This window comes from Dama dama, chromosome 26 (genome assembly GCF_033118175.1).
Source record: "Dama dama isolate Ldn47 chromosome 26, ASM3311817v1, whole genome shotgun sequence".
NCBI lineage: Eukaryota > Metazoa > Chordata > Mammalia > Artiodactyla > Cervidae > Dama > Dama dama.
The window spans coordinates 35,828,150-35,848,370 of NC_083706.1; the positions used below are offsets into that span (position 1 = coordinate 35,828,150).

At 38.0% G+C, this 20,221-nt stretch overlaps 1 protein-coding gene across 16 annotated transcripts in view; it reads right to left on the reverse strand.

The window, feature by feature from the left end:
• PLAGL1 (PLAG1 like zinc finger 1) overlaps nucleotides 1-20,221 on the reverse strand; it is an 88,152-nt gene that overhangs the window by 27,626 nt on the left and 40,305 nt on the right. For all 16 annotated transcript variants that reach the window (XM_061130326.1, XM_061130325.1, XM_061130317.1 and 13 more), the window contains exons 3-4: nucleotides 16,624-16,668; nucleotides 2,845-2,918 (exon numbers count right to left, since the gene is read on the reverse strand). The gene's annotated coding sequence lies outside the window, so the exon portion shown is untranslated. The remainder of the gene's footprint in view (nucleotides 1-2,844; nucleotides 2,919-16,623; nucleotides 16,669-20,221) is intronic.

The following is a 20,221-nucleotide window of genomic DNA, read 5'->3' on the forward strand; positions in this document are numbered from 1 at the left end:
CCGTTCTCAGACTGGCCCCCCTTCATCCTAGTCACAATGCTGCTGTCAGTGCGATTCTTCTAACATGCAAATACGCTCCCGTCACTTGGCCGTTTGGAATTGTTCAGTGGTCCCATTAATTTCTGTCAGTTGCAACCAAGAGTCCTGACTGATGCACTGCAAGTTTTTAATCAAAACAGCAATATGCTCAGGCTCGAGTTATAGAAAGAGACCTCAGACAGCAGACGGACAGAGTAGCTTCTGCATGTATCCATTCTATACATTCAAATCAGTAAAACAGTAATTTCTTGGGAAGAAACACAGCCAACAATTTTGTTTAAAGAAAACTGCACACAAAAAGACTAACTGCTGTTATTGAACACTGAAGTTTCTCTATAAAACTGAGTGTTCACAGGGAGCTCTAGATCTCTCCTGAGTCAGAACTTGCAACACTTTTGCATACTTTAAGTTGAATATACAAGGCAAACAGGAACCAGTTTAGGAAAACAACAAAAGATGATGATCACCCTAATGTGGTTCTAATTTACATGCTGGTTGTAAGTGTGTGTGTTTTTATGAATCACTTCTTGATTCCTGTGCTCAAACAAAAAAGAAAAAATTACCTTGGTAATGCCACATAATGGATCAATTAAGTTATTCCCCAAATAAAGTACACTTTGTTATAGTATAAACACGCATAACTCCTAGTGCTATTTTAAACACTCTGATAGAGAAATGTGCTTTATTTATTCATTGTAGCAATAATATTTAATACTCTCCTATATCATGCCTCGGTTCCCCTCAGGCCTTGACTACGTTCTTTTTGGGGAGTCAAGAAAGTTAAAAAAAAAAAAAAAAAGTTAATACTATTTCTTAGATAGCAACTTTCCTTACCTAAAAGTGGTGTATGATAACGAGTTTTACTCTCCCTTATTCTTTTACTAAAAACATACTCTACCTAATACTAAGGTTGTGGTTCCTACAGTTAGTTAAAAAAAAAACAGTAAGCAAATGATAGTATTCTGCTAGACACAGTCTATGAAGGACAGATTGGGTGCAGAGAGGACCGGCTATGGATCAGATGGCTCTGGGTCTAAACACTGGCTCTGCTACTTGCCACATATGTAACCTCAGGCGAGTTCCCTAACTTCTCTTTATGCTGACATCTCTCTACCTGGCAGAGCTGTTATGAGATTACGCATTACAGATGTACACACTGACGCACAGTGATTGGGGCAGAGTCTGAAGTTTATGTACAAAGTAGATGTGCCCTGTTAATAAGTATCAAGAGTGCTTTTACACACTGGATAAGCTCACAATTGGGAAATATTAATAATCTGTGTCAAGATACAGTACATCTAACAGAAAGAATGTAAGTTTTTGATTAAGTTCAATAATCTTTCTTTGATTTGGACCACCATGACACAATTCTTTTCTAACATGTTCTTGTAAAAGAAATTTCTAATTATGTCTTGCCTGCCTCAAAGTTTTGTATGTCATGTAGCCTAAAGACTCCTAAATTCTTAAGTAGCATAATATTATTAGCTGGGCTTTTAATGGCAATGTCACATGTAACTAGAGAAAACAATTACAATTGGACGTTGCATGAACTGATCTTACACATATCATGAAGCTACACAAATGACATATAGAAGCGATTCTGGCATCTTTAGATTTTGCTAGAAGTTTTCTTTTGAATGTGTGGGTGGGGACGTGGACTAATTTCAATTAGAACCATTTGGAGAACAGGAACTTAAACACACATATCTAATATTCTCTTGACTTTGGCCTTTCACCTGGAGCAGCTGTGAGCAGCCTTTCTAGAAGTCAGTCCCAAGAGTAAAATGAAATTGGAAGTGGTTTATCTAGTTTGAGAGGGGGAAAAAAAACCTTAAGTATAAAATGGGATATAAGGAAACTTACAAAGAAGATTGGAATAAAAAATATGGCATATTACAGTCAAGGACATTTTGCAAAAAAAATCTGTGGGGAGAGAGAGGCCAACAGTTATGGTTAAGCAATACCGTTAGCACCAGGGCTGCAAACAGGAGGAGGGTTCCTGAAGGGTGAAGAAGGCAACGGGCTTAAACAGAGAACTAATACATGTTACAGGAGAAAAACAACCAGAGAATAGGGTATGAAATTTAAGGCTCGAACTAGGTGTCATTATTTTGAAATGGGTGTTTAAAACAAATCATAATCTCCACATGTTTGGTGGAGAAAAATAAAAACTTCCGATAAATATCAGGGATCCCGTCAACCAGGAGTTCCCACCAATTTACCGCCACTGGATTTAGCAGCATACTTATTTCATAATCTTAGGAAATTTGGACAGGACATATGCAACTGAAAATCACCTCATGTTACGACGCTGGAGCATGATTTAGAGGCTGAGTTGTAACATATGCAACAGTCTAAATACGGTTCTAAATGGAGGATAATGCCCCCCCTTCAAGTTCCCCTAGTATTAATCTGTTTTCATTTGAAAACATCGTTTTAAATGTCAGGGAGGGAGGTCACAAGTTTCTAGTCAACAAGTCATGATCAATAAAAGTCAGTTTGTATAAAGCCCCTTATTTCTAAAGTTACATGAATGAATAAACATCAATGACAGTTCTTAGCATGTTCTCTTGATTTTTCTAAAGAGTGAAAAACAGGCTTTTGTATTCCCCAACCCTATTTTTTTCCCTCAAGGCCTACAGTTCCTCAAATGAGAAATCTCAAGAGAGTGAGTGTTCTCTGGGACAGAAGCCCCTCTACTGTGGAAGGCTGTGGTGTGTGCTCCAAAGTAGGAGAAAGAGAACAGAGACTCACACGGCACACGGCCTGGACAGAAGTCAGAGGGTGTAGTGGAGACACACTTACCTTTCTAAGCTTGAGGTCCAGAGGACTTTCAGATGTGACCTGAAACAGAGGCCACACCAGATGTGAGAGCAATCCTAGAAGAGGAGGAAAAAAAAAATCAAAAGGTTAAAACAAGAAAGGCACTGAGGAAAATCACACTGAATACTGTGTAAGGAGACATTCACACATAGGACATAAGCTCAGGAATGCCAGATCAAAAACTTTGTCGGTATACCATCATGTCATATTCCAACCTTCCAGAGACACATCTCAGTTCTTACAGAAGTTTTAGTTTGAGACACGCAACACGGTGACGTGAAGAGCTGCAGCCACGGTGCCAGGAGGCCCACGTTCAGACCCAGGTGTCACCAGGAGCCACTAGAAACCTCTCACTGCTTGTGGAACAGCTCTCTGCCTCGGCTTCTCACCTGTAATGTGGAGACGATAACCGTCCCTACAGCCCAAGGGCCTTCTGAGGATTAAAGGAGTCAGTGTGAGTGAAGTGCTGAACATTGCACCCAGGAAGCAAGCTGTACTGGTATATTTGCAATTCTTTTCCAGAGACCCCAACTCAAGGGAGACTGTCTCCGAGCTTCAGGAAGCAATCAGATGGTAATCAGAACCTTTTGTAAAAGGGTCAACTAAGAACATTATCCTCTAGGAAATGGGAGTGTGGACCCACAGGAGCAGGGCTTGAAGGGGCAAGAGGGGAAGACATGTCAAAGAGCAAGGAAAGACCATTAAAAGGCAAAAAACAAACAGCCAAACAAAGAACAAAACAAAAACCTAAGACCAAAAGGAACCTTTGCTGAACTCCATTTTTTTTTTTTTCCTTCAAAGACAAGGTTACTACTCAGGGGAGAGGCCTGAAGGGCAAAACTTGTTGACAATAAGTGTACCCGTCTTTCCTGTCATTCAACCTAACCCATAAGGAGGATGTCTCCTTCCAATGACTAGGTAAGCCCCCAACAGGTCTACTTTGTTAGATGGATGAAAACCATCTGAGAGGGAGGACCTGGTATCTTTCTGCTAGGAAGTTTGCCGATGGAGACAGACACACACAAAAACATGAAGACCTCATATATGCCGATTCCCAAACTTATTTTGAGGGCTTGACTCTTATTAAATTACTTGACATTCTTCTTCCTATATATGACAACAGACTTCAGGCCTAAGAAAAGGGCTCTTTTTATGAAGGATCATGCAGTTGACATTAACTGGTTCTATAAACACAGCAAGAACACAACTTTTAACTGCAGTCACCCCCTGGGGCGTGCATGTCCTTCTATCATTCGGGACAAGATATGCCTCATTGCTTTTAAGCTGAAATATCCAATGCAAAAGTATTGTTGGACTCCCCACTTCTCCTTCCACCCTCCAATTCCCCGCCCCCCCCACTTAGGTATGATGTCACACAAAATTACTTCCAGAAACTGGGAGGACAGAGCAGCCAAGTTATAAAACCTAAGTACGAGGCTTACAGCTGTCTTATCTACAAGTTAATACTTCTGGGGGCGAGAGTCTATCAATGATCAAGGCCACGGTAATTTTCCTGTTTCGTAAGAAATCTAAAATCTCAGCAGAAATACAATCTGCTGACTCGATCACATTCGTACGGCCCACGCAAGCGCCTAACTCTACACAGGACACTCCCACGACTCACCAATATGTAAAACTGTTTTTAAACCTCATTCCTACTTTTAATCAAGACAGAAAATCAAATAGATGTCTTTGGACATAATCTTGGAGTAAAAATAAAACAAAAATAACATGGAGAATAAAATATGAGCCAGTTCCTATACTTGTGTGCTTACTTAACCACCCCACCCCCCACATTTTCTAAAGTTTTCCATTATGATTTTAAGATGTCATTTTTTTCCCCCAAAGAATATTGACAACTATTTCCCACTTATAGCTCTGGTTTAAAAAGAAGTTGGGTTTAACTTGAGACTGATTCAGAACTGGGCTTGTCTTAGACTCCTGTGAAATCACGGGAGTTAGTCCTCTAGGATCAAAATTTCCTTTACATTTTTCACTGAGTCAAGGGGTTCATAAAATACAGTAGTAGTAAAGTTAGTTACAGAAACTGTCAAAGGTTGTGTTTTGCATTATTTAACATGCCACCATAGAATTAAATCATGTAGAATGGAAGTCTGTCCATCTCAATCACTAAATCTGGTCAGGTGAAAGTCTACAAAACTCCAAAATTTTTTTCATCTTCTTACTGAAACTATCTAAACACTATGCTGAGACATAATTTTTAAAAAGAATATTACAGGAGAGGGCTTGGATTTGAAAAGGACAACACCGTACACTCTCTATGCCTCCTGTTTGCAGGCTGACGGACTGCCCAAACAACTTGCCACGTTGAAAAACTGTTTAATAATTCTCCATAAAGGAAAGATTTTAAAAAGCTATAGCACCAATCAGGTAACAATAGATCAATCAGGTTTTCCTAAAATGTAGTATTTGCCGTTGAAGCCTGCATAAGTAATTACATTCAAAGTAATGTACGGGGAGCTATCAATCCCCATTCATTCAGCATGCATTCACTGAGCCAAGAGCTTTGCTGGGCTTGGAGATATAAAAATGAATACGACACAGCTGCTTTACTTCCAGCTAAAAGAATACACCTAAACAAAGAGCTACAGGGCAATGTGTTAAGTGCTATAATAGAGGTGTGCACAAAGGGCTGAGGGCCAAAGGAAGAAGCTATAAATTCTTCCTGGGAAATCAAGCCAGTGAGGGGAGATATAAAAGAAGGTCTGGTGATGTTTCCTTGCGATAAACTCGACTTTTTCTTTACTGTGTTGTCAAAAGTAAGGCAGTAATTTTAGGATTTATGAACCGTTCTCATAGCAAATGCTAAATTGGTCTAGAGTTTTATTTATGTTTGACAGAGACTTCCGGTTACAATATCCTAATATACATTTTTAAAAATAACTATGATTTGTTGTATTCCCACTCAACACACACAATCCAGAACAGCAGGAATAGTTTGAATAGTTCCCATGAATGAAACTTAGATACAAAGTTCAAAGATGTTTCAAAATGTAAGTTAAAAAAAAAAGTCACATTCTAGAAACTTAGTAATATATTAACAATGCTTATTTTCAGTATCAATTTTTTTCTCTTCTTCTGAAAGCAAAAATAAAAGAACCACCTGATTACATATCATGGCTAACATCTGCCTTTCTCTACTTCTGTGTTTAGAAAAACAAGGAGGGTGTTGAATCAACTTCTACTTAACATCATTTATTATGCATATCATATTCCTACTTATAACATAGTTGTGACAGAACCTCCATTGTTCATTACACACCAGCCCCAAACTCGAGTAATTCTAATGTAAGCATGAGAAACCACCGTCTCCTTTGGGGTGAATTTCCAAATTCCTCTGTGTTAAATTGAGGTCTAATTTTCCCTGCGCCTGGTTTTCACATGAAGGTCCATTCCACCCCATGTGCTCCTTTTCAGCTGTCAATAAACAGAGGCAGTGAATTCCCCCACGGCTTCACAAAGCTAGTTAGGCAGAGCCATTCATTCCTTCAGGAAAACAGGGCATTGATTTCAGCGAGTTCCCAGGGAGCAGCTGCAACAAAGAGATCAAAGGCCCACCTCTCTTTCCCTCCATCGCTTTCATTAGGCCGGGCCCAGACAAACAGCGACAGGTTTCCCCGAGACAAGCAGAGGGCCCGGCGGACCACCTCATGGTTCAATTCAAATTCATCCGTTTCCTACATTCCAGTGACAGTCCAGAATGCTAACCATGACAAACCAGCACGATCACCCGGCATAATATACTGCTCGCCAGTTCATCCAAGGTCAGAGGGAGAAAACACGAAGGGAGGGGAGTCCTCTGCCTCCAGGACCCGCGGAGCCGCCACGGCCCCGACGTTCCATAAATAAACTGCGCCCGCTCACTCTCCCTTGCTTTCTCCACCCTGCGATCCTACAAGCAATGGTCTCACTTAATCTGCGATTTCTTTCGTGTCACCGTGCCCAATCTACCGGGACACTATTCTCAGCGGAGTGGGGCTGCTGATGACAGGAGGGCGGCCACACGCGCGGCCCTTCTTCATTCGCACCCAGGAAACTACTCCCAGAGGAACTGGGAGCTGTAATCCCCGGGGCTTCCCTCAGGCCTTCATCTCCAGCCGAGGCCACGCGACCTAGAGAGACTCGGCGTGCACACACTCCTGTCGGCAAAACACACACCCAGACAGAGACACAACAGCTAGCTTTTTGACGGGAGCTAGGTAATCACGGAAACTAGTAACCCAAGCTCTTAAGTGACGGTCTGTGTGTGAATGAGGGGTGTGTGTGTGTGTGTGTGTGTAGTGAGGGGGAGAGGGGAGCCAGAGGGAGGAACTAGCAAAGAAAGTGGATTATCCTGACTGGTTCCCTACACTGATCACAGAATTAAAAGATTTCCAAAGTCCCCACTGAATCCTGATACGCCTGCGTTGACGTTCTTGAAAGCCTGGAACAAAATGCGTTCCTTTTATTGTGGTCCGCTCCATTTCTGCCGCTAATCCTGAGTAAACAGGGGAGTACATGGGTTAAGTTTCAAAATTCCTAAACTAAAAAGAAAATAAACAAGATTGGAATGAAAGGTATGGAGAACTCATTCCTTGACACAGAACGCGACCTTCCCACGTGTTCGTCTTAGGAGCTTCGGGAAGGAAGTGGGGGGGGGGGGGTCCCTTCACTGATTATTCATTTGTCTGCCAAAGAGGCCATTTTGTGTAGGGTACTAAACAGCCCTCAAAGTAAAGACTTTCGACTTTTCTCAAATTGGGACAGATATATAAACTTAAGACAACACAGAACTCCCAACTGTGCGCGAGAGGTGGCGGAATTCTTGGAACCTCAAAGCTGACTCTGGCACTAATTCCCTTTGGCCTCTCTGCCTCCCTTCTCTTCCAAAATGGAGACAGAAACATCTGTGAAGAATTTCTTTACAAAGTATTGTGAAATAACCATTCCTCAAAAACGAGGTACCTCATCGAAGAAAGCTGGTCTTATGAGTTATTCTGTAATAGATCTATAGAATGCAGTCTATAACAGATCTCATTTTATAACAGATCACTCTAATTCAATAGAGCTGCTCTGGAAACTCCTGTGTCTCTATAAATCAAATCACTTTTTAAAAGCACTCAGAAAAGTTGCTACTTGAAGGCTACAGCAAATGATGAAATACACTCATCAATTCATTTACATACCTTTCAAAAGCATTTACAAAGCACTTAGAAACATCAATTTGCTCTTCACTATAACCTACTGAGATAGATGGTTTTATGAATTTCTATTTTTGTACGAGGAAAACAGCCTCAAGAGAGGTAATAAATTGATTTGCCAAAGTCACAGAATAAGTAGATGAGTCACAACTTTAAATACTTCTTCTAAATCTCATGCTATTTCCATTGCACCTAGTTACCACCTCTGCATATAATTATTCACTGACATTCTTTGTAATTTTATTAAATAAGTCCTCAGAATCTATTTGTAAGCTCAATGCATTGTGCTGCTCATTCAAGGAGGCAGTGTTTAAGAGTATGGATTCTGCTGTCAGGTTCACATTTAAGTTTTAATGTCAACTTTTAGTAGTTTTGTAAATTAGGCAATTAATAGTATTTCCAGAAGCTCAATTCCCCCATCTGTAAGAGAGGAATAGTACCTTCTTTCATGAGCTTCCCTGGTGGTTCAGTGGTAAAGAATCTGCCTGCAATGCACAAGATGTAAGAGATGTGGGTTTGATCCCTGGGTTGGGAAGATTCTGGGAGAAGGAAATGGCAACCCACCCCAGAATTCTTGCCTGTAGAATCCCACGGACAGGGAGCCTGGCGAGCTATAGTTAATAGTGTCACAAAGAGTTGGACGTGACTGAAGTGACTTAGCACACATGCATACACCTTCTTTCACAGGGTTTGTAAAGGATCAAATTGCCAGTAGGACATAAATTAAGCTATTTATTGACTAACCAATATTTTGAAGTGTCTACTTTAAGAAGACCTTTCTATAGGTAAATAACCTATAGGAAGCACCTAAAGCAGTATTAGCATATAAGAAATGCTCAGAATTGGTAGCTGTTATCATTGATGCTAAAAATCAAACCAATATAAAATTTGTTAAAAGTGGAAAAAAATGCTTATTTTCAATAAAAGACACAAAATTTAACTTTTAGCATCCAGATTACATGATTCCCTCCAGCACTAAAAATATAGCACTCAAGTCTGTGTTTTTATGGGGCCAAGTAATTTTAAAACCAGATCACACTGTCATAAAAGATAAGCTCCTATTCAAAACAGAGACACTAATTGAGTTGTCTTGAAAAAATAATAACTGAGATAAGTGTCTGGTTGCTATAAAGCAACGATGTGGTTTTTCTGTAAAATTTTATAGAAAAATGCAAGTTTTACTTCTTGCCATTTAACCATTTTAAGTAGAAATGTACTGGTGATAGGCAGGAATTCACAGACTATTGCCACACAAAGAGAAAAATACCTAATAGGAATATTTGCTTTATGTAGCTAGTGCTTTAGTAAAGATGTGACCCTCACACTTATCATTAGGAGAAAACGGGCTGACTTCCTAGAACGGAGAAAGACTGACAATGGTAAACAGCAAATCTTACTTTTTCCTCTTTGTCTCATTTTTCGTAACCCTTTATTGATAGATGGTGGTATGTGGATGCTACAGTGCAGAGTACACAAAATACTATGGGAAGACAGACAGGCCCATAAGTCCTAGAGAGTCAGAAGAGGCTTTGGAAAGGAGATGGATTTATCCAACTCTTACCAAGTATGTAAGCATGTCTAGAATATTCCTGATTGTCCTTGAGCTTCAGGGGATTTTCTCTGAATTCTAAATATGTCATTTAGGGATTCAACTGTCCTTCGCTGATTTTGCTGATGTGCAAACTTAGATGGACACCCCCCCCTTAATTTTTTTTTTTAATATTTATTTATTTGGCTGCCCAGAGTCTTAGTTGTGCCATGCAGTATCTTTTAGTTGAGGCACACAAACTCTTAGTTGAGGCATGTGGGATCTAGTTCCCTGACCAGGGATCGAACCGAGGCTTCCTGCACTGGGAGTATGGAGTCTTAGCCACTGGACCACAAGCGAAGTCACTTTTTTTGGTTGTTGTTTTTTAATCCAAGGCTTTGATATTTTAAAAGGCAGGGAACTGAGGCTACTATTGTTTGACTAAATATCACTTAAGGCTCCTTCTAATTCTAGAGTTCTATGATTTTAAAAATTACTGCTCATTGCATTACCTACTATATAACACATCAGTTTAAATGTGTTTGTTAATCTATAGCCTACTAACACTGAGAAATTTTTTTTCCTTCACTACCACTTATCTCAAAAATTAATAGTTCGGAAGAACTCATAAGAATGTTTATAGACGTATGTCTCACAAAGAAACTGAGTCCACAGCTGTGGAAGTTTGATAGCTATTTCTTTCCTATGACGGGCTAAGAATTGCCTTTTTATAACCACCTTTAACTGTCTTTTCCAACCATATGAAACAAACATATTTTTAAACAAAAGACATTCAGCTATTCAAAGACAATTTTAACAATCCTTTACCTTGAGTCGTTAAATTTGATGCTGTTCTTTCCTAGTATAGGTACCTAGTGCTATAAGTTTGCCTCTAAGCACTGCTATACTTGCATCCTATTTGGAAACACATTTCATTTCTATTTGGTTGAAAATACTTCCCAATTATTCTTTTCATTTCTGTCACGTGGGTTATTTGGTAAAATTCACCAGTGTGACCATTTGGGTCTGGGTGTTTTCTTTTCTGGAAAGTTTTTGTTGGTGGTGGTGATATTGTTTGTTTTGAATGTATACTATTAATTTGATGTCTTTAATAGATATAGGGCTGTTCAGGTCATCTATTTCTCCCTGCATGAATTCTGGGAGTTAATGTCTTCCTAGGAATTGGTCCATTTCATCCAAGTTCTCCAATTTATGGGCAGAAGCCGTTTGTAGTATTCTCTCACAAGCCCTGTAAAATCCATGAGGTCAGCAGTCATGGGCTCCTCCCTTCCTTTTTGATACTGATAATTTATGTCTTTTTTCCTTGGGTAGCGTTGCTATAAGTTTATAATTTTATTAATCATGTTCAGAAACTTTTCATTTTGTTGATTTTTCTTTATCATTTTCCTATTTTCATTTTTTTTTTTTTTACTTCTCTAATTTTTATTACTTTCTTCTGCCTGCTTGAAGTTTAATTTGCTCTTTTCTAGTTTCATAAGGTAGAAACTTCAGTTATTGATTTTAGGTTTTTTCCTAACATAAATATTTAATGCAATAAATTTCCTTCCAGCCATTATTTTAGCTGCATCCCACACATTCCTGGTGACTTAGTCAATAAAGAATCTACCTCCAATGCAGGTGACGCAGGTTCAATCTCTGGGTCGGGAAGATCCCCTGGAGAAGGGAATAGCTACCCACTCCAGTATTCTTGCCTGGAGAATTCCATGGACAGAGGAGCCTGGAGGGATACAGTCCATGGAGTCACAAAGAGTCCAACATGACTGAGTGACTAACACTTTCACACATTTTTATAGACTACATTTTCACATTTTGTTTAAAAAAGTATTTTTAAATTTTTCATGAGACTTCTTTGATGTATGCATTATTTGAAGTCTGTTATTTTCCAAATATTTGAGAATTATGACACTATCTTTTTGTTATTAATTTCTATTTTAATTCCACTGTTGTCTGAGAATGTATTTTGTATGACTGCCAATTCTTTTAAATGTAAAGTATGGCCTAGAATGTGCCCCTGGGTTATTTAGAAGTGTGTTATTCAGTTACAATATATTTTTCCAAATATATTTGCTGTAATTTAATTCCATTATGATCAAGAACATTCTTTGTATGATTTCCAACCCTTTTAAATTAACTGACTTGTTTTCTTACCCAGAATGTGGTCTACCTTAATAACTGACCTGGGCATGCTTGAAAAGAATATGTATTCTGCTTTTGTTGGGTTCTATAGTGTTATACACACACACACATATATATAGTGTTATGTGTGTGTGTGTTAGCCACTCAGTCGTGTCTGACTCTGCAAACCCATGGACCATAGCCCAACAGGCTTTCCCATGGAATTTTCCAGGCAAGAATACTGGAGTGGATTGCCATTCCTTCTCCATATAGTGTTCTATAAGTATCAACTAGGTCAAGCTGGTTGATACTGCTGTTTAAGCCTTACACATTTTTATTGGTTTGTTTTTTACTTGGGGTATATATCTTACAAACCCCAACTCCATTGTTATTATTTTTACTTAAATAACTATCTTTTTTAAAAGATTTAAATTAGAAAGAACTTACACCTTTTCACAGGTGGCTACCATTTCTGGTGCTCCTTATTTCCACTTGGTATTATTTTCCTCTTCCTGAGGACTTTTAACATTTTTTGTAGTGTAGGTCTAATAGATATTCTTTAAGCTTTTGCATGTCTGAAAATATTTCACTATCTTTTTTGAAAAATATTTTCACTAATTAATAGATTTTTCTAAGTTAACAGTTTTTTCTTTGAGACATTGTTCCACTACCTTCTGGCTTGCATTGCTGTTGGTGAAAAGTCTACTGTCACTCTCTGTTCCTCTAAATTTATAGTTTCTTTGTTCTCATTTTAAAATCTTTCTCTTTATTACTGGTTTTAAATTATCTGATTATATTGTGCCTTGGTATAATTTTCTTCATCTTTTTATTCTTTGGATAACTTCTAGATATTTATTGAACCACTCAGATTCATGGACTTATGGTTTTCATCAATTTAGCAAACTTTCAGTCATTATTTTTAAAAATATCTTTCTTCTGCTCCATCTTTCCCTCGGATACTCTAATTATACACATATTTGGCTGTGTAAAGTTATCCCACAGCTTACTGATGGCCTTTATCCCCCAGGCATTGTGTGTGTGTGTGTGTGTGACTGTTTTATTTTATATAATTTCTATTGCTGGGTCTTCAAGTTCAGTGTCTAGTCTGCTGTTAATCCTGTCCATTGTACTTTTCAGACGTTTGCTGTCTCTAGAAGATCAATTTGGACAGTTTTATAGCTTTCATGTCTCTCCTTAACAAATTGATGCTTCCTCTATTATCTTGAACATACAAAACTAGCTTTAATCATAGTTCTAATATCTTCCTTTAGTGAATATGTTTATTAAAATCTTAATAAAAATCTGTTTATTGAATTTGTTTATTAATATCTGTTTATTAAATCTGTTTCATTTATGAGTCCATTTTGTTGACTGAATTTTCTCCTAACTACTGAAATTTCCTGTTTCTTTGCATATCTGGTAAATATTGATTGGATGCTAGATACTGTATACTTTATCTTGTTAGTACTGGATTTATGTGTTTCTTTAAATATTCTTGAGCTTTGTTCTGGGCTGCATTTGAGCAACTAGAAACAATCTGACCCTTCATTTATTTAATGTTTTGGCCACACGATGTAGTATATGGGATCTAAGGCTGACCAGGGTTCAAACCCATGCCCCCCTGCAATTGAAGCACAGAGTCTTAATCAGTGGACCACCAGGGAAGCTCCACAATTTGACCCTTTAAACCAGGAGTCCGCAAATTATGGTCCACAAGTCAAATCTGGCTGACAGTCTATTTATAAAGTTTTATTTTAGAATTCAACCACCCCAATTCATTTACATATTCCCTATGGCTGCTTTATCATTACAATGGCAGAGCTAAGTAGTTGCAGGAGGGTCATTTATGCCTGCAAAACCCAAAGTATTTTCATTTGGCCCTTTACTAAAAAAGTTTTATGATTCCTCTTTAATGGCGTACTTTTAAGATTTTTCAAGTAGGATCAGAACAGCCTTTTGTCTAGGACTAGTCTTGCCTCACCCCTGCGGCAGTACCCTTCTGAGCAGTCAATCTAATGTCACTTACATCACAGTTTTTCTGCTCTGAATGGTGAGGATGTACACTTCCCAGCTAACATGAGCTACCTTTCCATTCCCAGTGTTGCTTTTTTTTTTTCTTTTTTCCCCAAGACTTGGGGAGTTCTCTCCTAAGCATATACTAATCAATACTTAACTCAAAACTCCAGGGGAACCCTCTAGAGATCTCCAGAGCGCTCTCTGTGCAACTCTCTTCTCTCTCATCCTCTGTCCTGCAAATTCTAGCTGCCTCGATCCCCTGAGTTCCCAGCTCTATCATCTCAATTCTGACTACCAAGCTGTGTTTGGGTTCTCCTCTTACACTGTGTCCTTGGGTACAGCATTTGCTTCCTTTATCTCATGGTTAGCTGTCTTATGCCATTTGTCATCTGAAGTCTAAAAATCTTTGTTTCACACATTTTATGCAGTTTTGTTTGCTTTGATAAGGCAGGACAATAAATTCAGTTCCTGTTACTATATCATGGCTGGAAGTCATGGTGAAAAGTACCCTCAGTAAGAAGTTTCAACTCCTTACATTTGCATTAGTGCTTTATATTTACAGATAAGTACTGACAAATCTAAATTATCTCATTTCATCCTCTTTATACTGCTAAAATGTAGAGATTACAAAAAATGCAAAAAATTGTCTGGGGTCATATTATAGTGCAGTCCATGTCTCCTAGTTATTTTCTCTTCCATAAATATATATATAATTTTTCAAAATTTACTATGTGTAATGATGTAAATAATAAAAGATTGTCTTCTGTACAAAGTATACTATAAAATGATTTATTATGAGCATCTCACTCTTATAATACCAGCAAAATTGGATTAAAGAATTAATAGTTACTGAATGCTGCTAATGGCTAGGTCTATCACCTCAATTAATCTTCATAAGCCTCATAGCTATTATTATTGCAATTTTACAAAAGACAAACTGTGGCTAAGAAAGCTTCATTAGGTTTGTTATAGCATACTCATTGGAATCACAGCCAGAATTCAAGCCAGGCTATGCCTGGTTGGAAAACTTGTGCTATCCACCATGCTGTCTGCTCTCTAATCTACAGCTCTTAAAAAGAGCACTTATGGAACTAAATTCTGATAGAACACTAAATCTTCAGCAACAACATGACATTAGGAATCATTTACTAAAATTATCAAGATCTATTCATTTTTACCAAAGAATGTCTAATCAAATAAGCACTGAAAAGAAAGTGAAGCATATTCTCGGAACAAATTTCATACCTAGTTTTTCTCCCAGTAATCCTTAGAAATATACAGATGATTGACATTTTCATTACCTTTTTTTTTTTTTTAACTTACCTATCTTTGTCAAGGTCAGGAGGCAACAAGAGAAGGTTGTATTGGGCAAAGTCAGTAACTACCACACAATCCATTTTCCCATCCTACTTTCCCATCTTTGTAAACAGAACACACAAAAATGCCCACCCTCATGGAGTTCATCTTCAAGTGAAAGGGAGATTGACAAGTAAAATATATACAAGCAAGTGGTCAGGAAAAATAAAGTACTGTAGGGAGGGGAAGTACTAGGGGTGTAAGGCAGGGAGAAACAGGGCTAATTTGAAATAAGCTAGTGAGAGAAGGCCTCCATGAGGCGATGACAGTTATGTGAAGATTTGGAGATAAGAAAGCAAGTCATGTGGCTACTTGTGGGAACAGTACCTGCAAAACCCCAATGAAGGAACAAGAATACTGGTGTGGCTGAAGCAGTGAGTGAGGACAAGCAGTGACAGGCTGGGTTAGATCAGAGGTAATGGGGGCCCATATCATGTAAAAGTTGATAAGCCTCTGTGAACACTGGAGCAGAAAAGTAATGTGATCAGACATAGGAGTTTTAAATAATTTATCTGGCTGTCATTTGAAGAATGGCTTATAGGGGGAAAGCATAAAAGCAGGGAAGCCAGTTAGGAGGCTATTTTAATAAAAAGATGAAGTCTTGAACCAGTATGGTAGTAAAAGATGTGGCAAGAAGCAGTCATCTTCTGGATATATTTTAGGTAGAATTGACAGTACTTCCTGATACAGGGGATGACCAAAAGATGTGATGATAGTGTCACAAAGATTATGTGAGCAACTGGAGAAATGTAGTTGCTATATACTGAGACGAGGAAAACTAATGAAGAAAGTTTGGCTGAAGTAGAGACTATTAGCCATTTAATACTGTAAATGTTTTCAGTGATAGAGGGAATAATTCATTTCCCAGGTTAAAAATATTTATTTGCATCTATTTCGAATGTTGAGATTTCACTGAATTTAAAAAAAAAATAAAACTACCATGAAACAGGAGATCTTCCTGTTTTTCTTCCATTGGCTACAAAGAAAAAGTTATTGAAGAGAAATACAGCTACTCCAAATGATAAAATGATAAAATGAGAATAAAGCTAAATTCTCCCAATCTGCAATTCTCCATTCATTTCATCTATTGGACAGATTTTCACAGATAAATGAAATAGAATTTGTTATACCTCATTAGTCAAACCATTCACATTAGTGGCTTTCTCCTGGGGTGCTGTGCCCCTCTTACCATCTGCCACAATGATATGAAGACTGGGATGCCCAACAGGATGGATGTATGTACAACCTCAGATCCACGGATGGCACTTTGCTCCTGCTAATCATAACCCTGATAGGAAGTCACTCCAAAGAAACAGATGGCCCTAGCCCAAGATGTGTAATTCAAACTTTCTCAAAACAATTATCACCTAACAGTATCAGAAAAAGTGAAACCATCCTTAAAATACGAACCAAATAATAAAAAAAAGTTTTGCTCTAAAAGTTCTCTAGAAAAATATTTTCATGTAATTAGAAACTATAAAAGGTTGGAGGTGAAGAACAGAAAAAATTAAAATACCAACTTACAAAAGCCAATGACGACTATGTTCCCTCAATTGGGCAGGGAAAAACCTAGAAACAAAAATAAAAATTATTAGTTCTATATAGTAGTTGTGTGCACATTTTAAATTGTACCTTTACTGAGATAACCGCCAATTCCACATGAAGTTTTTTTTTTTCACATGAAGTTTTAAGAGAGATCTTAAGTATCCTTTACTCAGCTTCTCCAGGGGTAACATTTCACAAAACTAAAGTACTGTGTCACAATCAGTGTGTGTGTGTGTGTGTGTATATGCATTATACAATATACTGGTCTCGTGAGATTTCCCCAGACTCATTTCACCTATTTGTAGTGTATTTAGTTCTATAGCATTTTATCACCTGTGAAATCAGTGACCCCCCCCCCCCCCCACCTCTACAGCCAAGACACTGAACAGTTCATCAACACAAGTTTCTCTTGGGTCATCCTTTCATAAGCACACCTGTCTTTTTTCCCACAACCTCCCTCTGTCCCTGACAATAAAATAACATTCATTTGTGAATAATCATTTCACTCATTGTGTGTTGAGTCTACCATGTAGTTATATGTCAAATCATAAATAAAGAATTCCTTCTGCATTAAAGAATAAGTTTCAGTTTAAGGAACAAATTCTCTGGAGAGATGTTTTTTTCCTCGTTACCTTGACATACACTATTCATTTCAAAAATCAAAAGGTAAAAGGTAAGCTAAGGTAGGGTCTGCACTCAAAGATTCCACAATTTCAATATTTAAAGTATTTTTAACAGCAGTTCTAGGTTCACGGTAAAAATGATGCAAAGGTGTTTTTATTTTCAAATTCTATTTGTCTATTGCTAGTATACAGAAAAGCAGCTGGCTTTTGTATAATGAATTTGTATCCTACAATGTTGCTGTAATTGTTTATTGGTTTTGGTAGTAGGGTAATGCTAGCCTCACAGAACGAGTTAAAAAGTATTCCCTCTGCTTCTATCTTTTGAAAGTAATTATAGAGAAGTGGCATAATTTCTTCCTTAAATGTTTGGAAGAATTCACCAGTAAAACCACCTGAGCCTGGTGCTTTCTGTTTTGGAAGGTAATTATTTATTTGAATTATTTGAGAAATCATCTTCAATTATCTATTTCTTCTTCTGTGTTTTGGCAGACCGTTTCTCTTTAAAGAGTTGGTCCATTGCATCTAGGCTATCAAATCTGTGGGCACTGAGTAGTTCACTGTATTCCTTTATTATCCTTTTAATGTCCAAGGGATCTGAAGTGATGTCCCTTCATTTCTGATATTAGTAATCTGTATCCTCCCTCTTCTTAGTCTCATTAGAGACATCAATTTTACTGATCTCTCAAACAAAACCAATTTTGATGTCACTGATTTTTTTCTATTGACATCCTATTCTCAATTTCATTGATTTTTCTGCTTTAATTCTTATTCTTTTCTTCTGCTTACTTTAGATTTAGTTTGCTTTTCTTTGTCTAGTTTTTTAAGGTGGGAACACAGATTAATGGTTCTTCTTTCCTAACATATCCATTTCCTTCTAAGCACTGCTTTCTCTGCAACCAACACATTTTGATAAGTTGTATTTTCATTTAGTTTACAATATTCTAAAATGCCCCTTGAGACTTTTTCCTTTGACATATGTGTTATTTATATGTATGTTATTTAATCTCCATGTGTTTTGAGGATTTTCCAGATGTCTATTATTTCTATTGTAATTTCATTATGGTCTGAGAGCAGACACCATGTGATTTCTATTAACTTTATTAAGACGGGTTTTATGGCCCCAAATGTGGTCTATCTTGATAAATGTTCTATGTGAGTTTGAGAACAATGCCAGTGTCCTTTTCAGGTAATAATCCTATTCAAGGTTGCAGACTGATGACTTCTTATAGTCTCACATGGCAGAAGAAAAAAAAAAAAAGCTGGCTAGTTCTCTGGCCTCTTCTCATAAGGGTACTAATCCCACTCATGAAGGCTCAACCCCTCATGATCTAAATACCTCCCAAAGTCCCATCTTCAAATATCCCCACATTGGGTGTTAGAAATTCAACATATAAATTTTGAGTGGATATAAACATTTGGTCCATTGTAATGACCTTTTATATACATGAAGACAATTTAGTCATTTCTGAAAGACCTCTCTCTCTACAAAATCTCACACCAAAAACAAGAGCTGGGGGAGAAAGCTGGGTAGACTACTCGAACCCTATACAACTTAGTAATCAGAGAGCTAACCAAATAATTATGGATAACTTGACTTAACTTAGACAGCCACAGTAGGCAGCTCAGTCAAACTGGAGAGTGCTCAGGTAATATTAAAAAGGCAGCAAAACAACACAGTGGAAAGGCTACTGCAGGAGAAGTGGGGTCTCACAGCTAGAGAGAGTGACATCACTCTGTCAATTCAGACTCAGCTGAGTTCCACAGCCTCCAGAACATTCCCCACGTCTTATTATTTCCCACTTTTGCTACTACCTTCCAAATGACATCTCATTTCCCACACTTGTAGATACAGCTCTCTCTGCTAACATCCCTACATCATGCTTCACTGAGAGAGAAAAGGAAAAATTACTGGATAGAGCATCTTATCTTCCCAATGCTAAATCTACAAATTACCCTTCCTAGCACAAAGGCCAATCCCAGCTCTCCATCCAAAGCTTCCTCTCCATGATTATCCTCTCCATTTCTACTAGAGGTGCTTTTTGCCAACATACAATCATGCTCTGGTATTTAATAAACAAAATTTTCACTGACCTTGCATTGCCTTCTAGCTTCCACTGGGTTTCCAAACTAACTTTCTCAGATCAACTTAACGGAAAAGAATTGAAAACCAGTAATCCCCATTTCCTCACCTCCCGTTCACTTTCCAACCCATTCCATCTTGGCTCTTATCTCCACCACTCTATCAAAGGATCCTTATCAAGGTCACCAAAGCCAATTCTTATTATCCTCATTTAAAAAATCAGGACACTGAAGCTCAAGAGAGATTATTAAGTTGAGATAGTAAAGATACTTACCTTCCCCTGGAGAGAAGCAAGAGCCCAGGGCTGTCCCAAAGCACCCTTTACAGGATATTAGACTAAGGTCTTTGTCGTCCAGGGACTCCCACCTCTTTCCTTCCTCATGTCACCTTTCCTGTATTAAATCTCTGATTTATTCCTTGAAATACCCCCATTGCATTTCATCACTTTAATTGAGAAAAAGTCTTTGCTTAACCTGTGAATATGTTCAGTGTAGGCCACTTAGTGTATATTACATTGGTCACAACAATCTGAGAATAGGTGGTTTTATCCCTTTTATATGAGTAAGAGAATTTTGGCTCAGAAAGAATAAAAACTTTTCCAGTATCAGACAGTTTATTAAGCAGTAGAGCTAACATTTGACCTCATTACCCAGATTCTGCACCCCAAGCTGACTGCCCTTCATGTTGGTTAGATCTGAGTCTCTTAGTTGCTCCTGTTACATGGTAACAAGAAGTCACTCACGAAGAAGTACATACTACTTGGTTACCACTAAAGTTCAAAAACAGACAAAACTAATCTACAGTGATGGAAATCAAAAGTGTTACTTCTAGGGGAGGTACTGGCTAGGAGGTGAGAGAATTTTCTCTTTCTGGA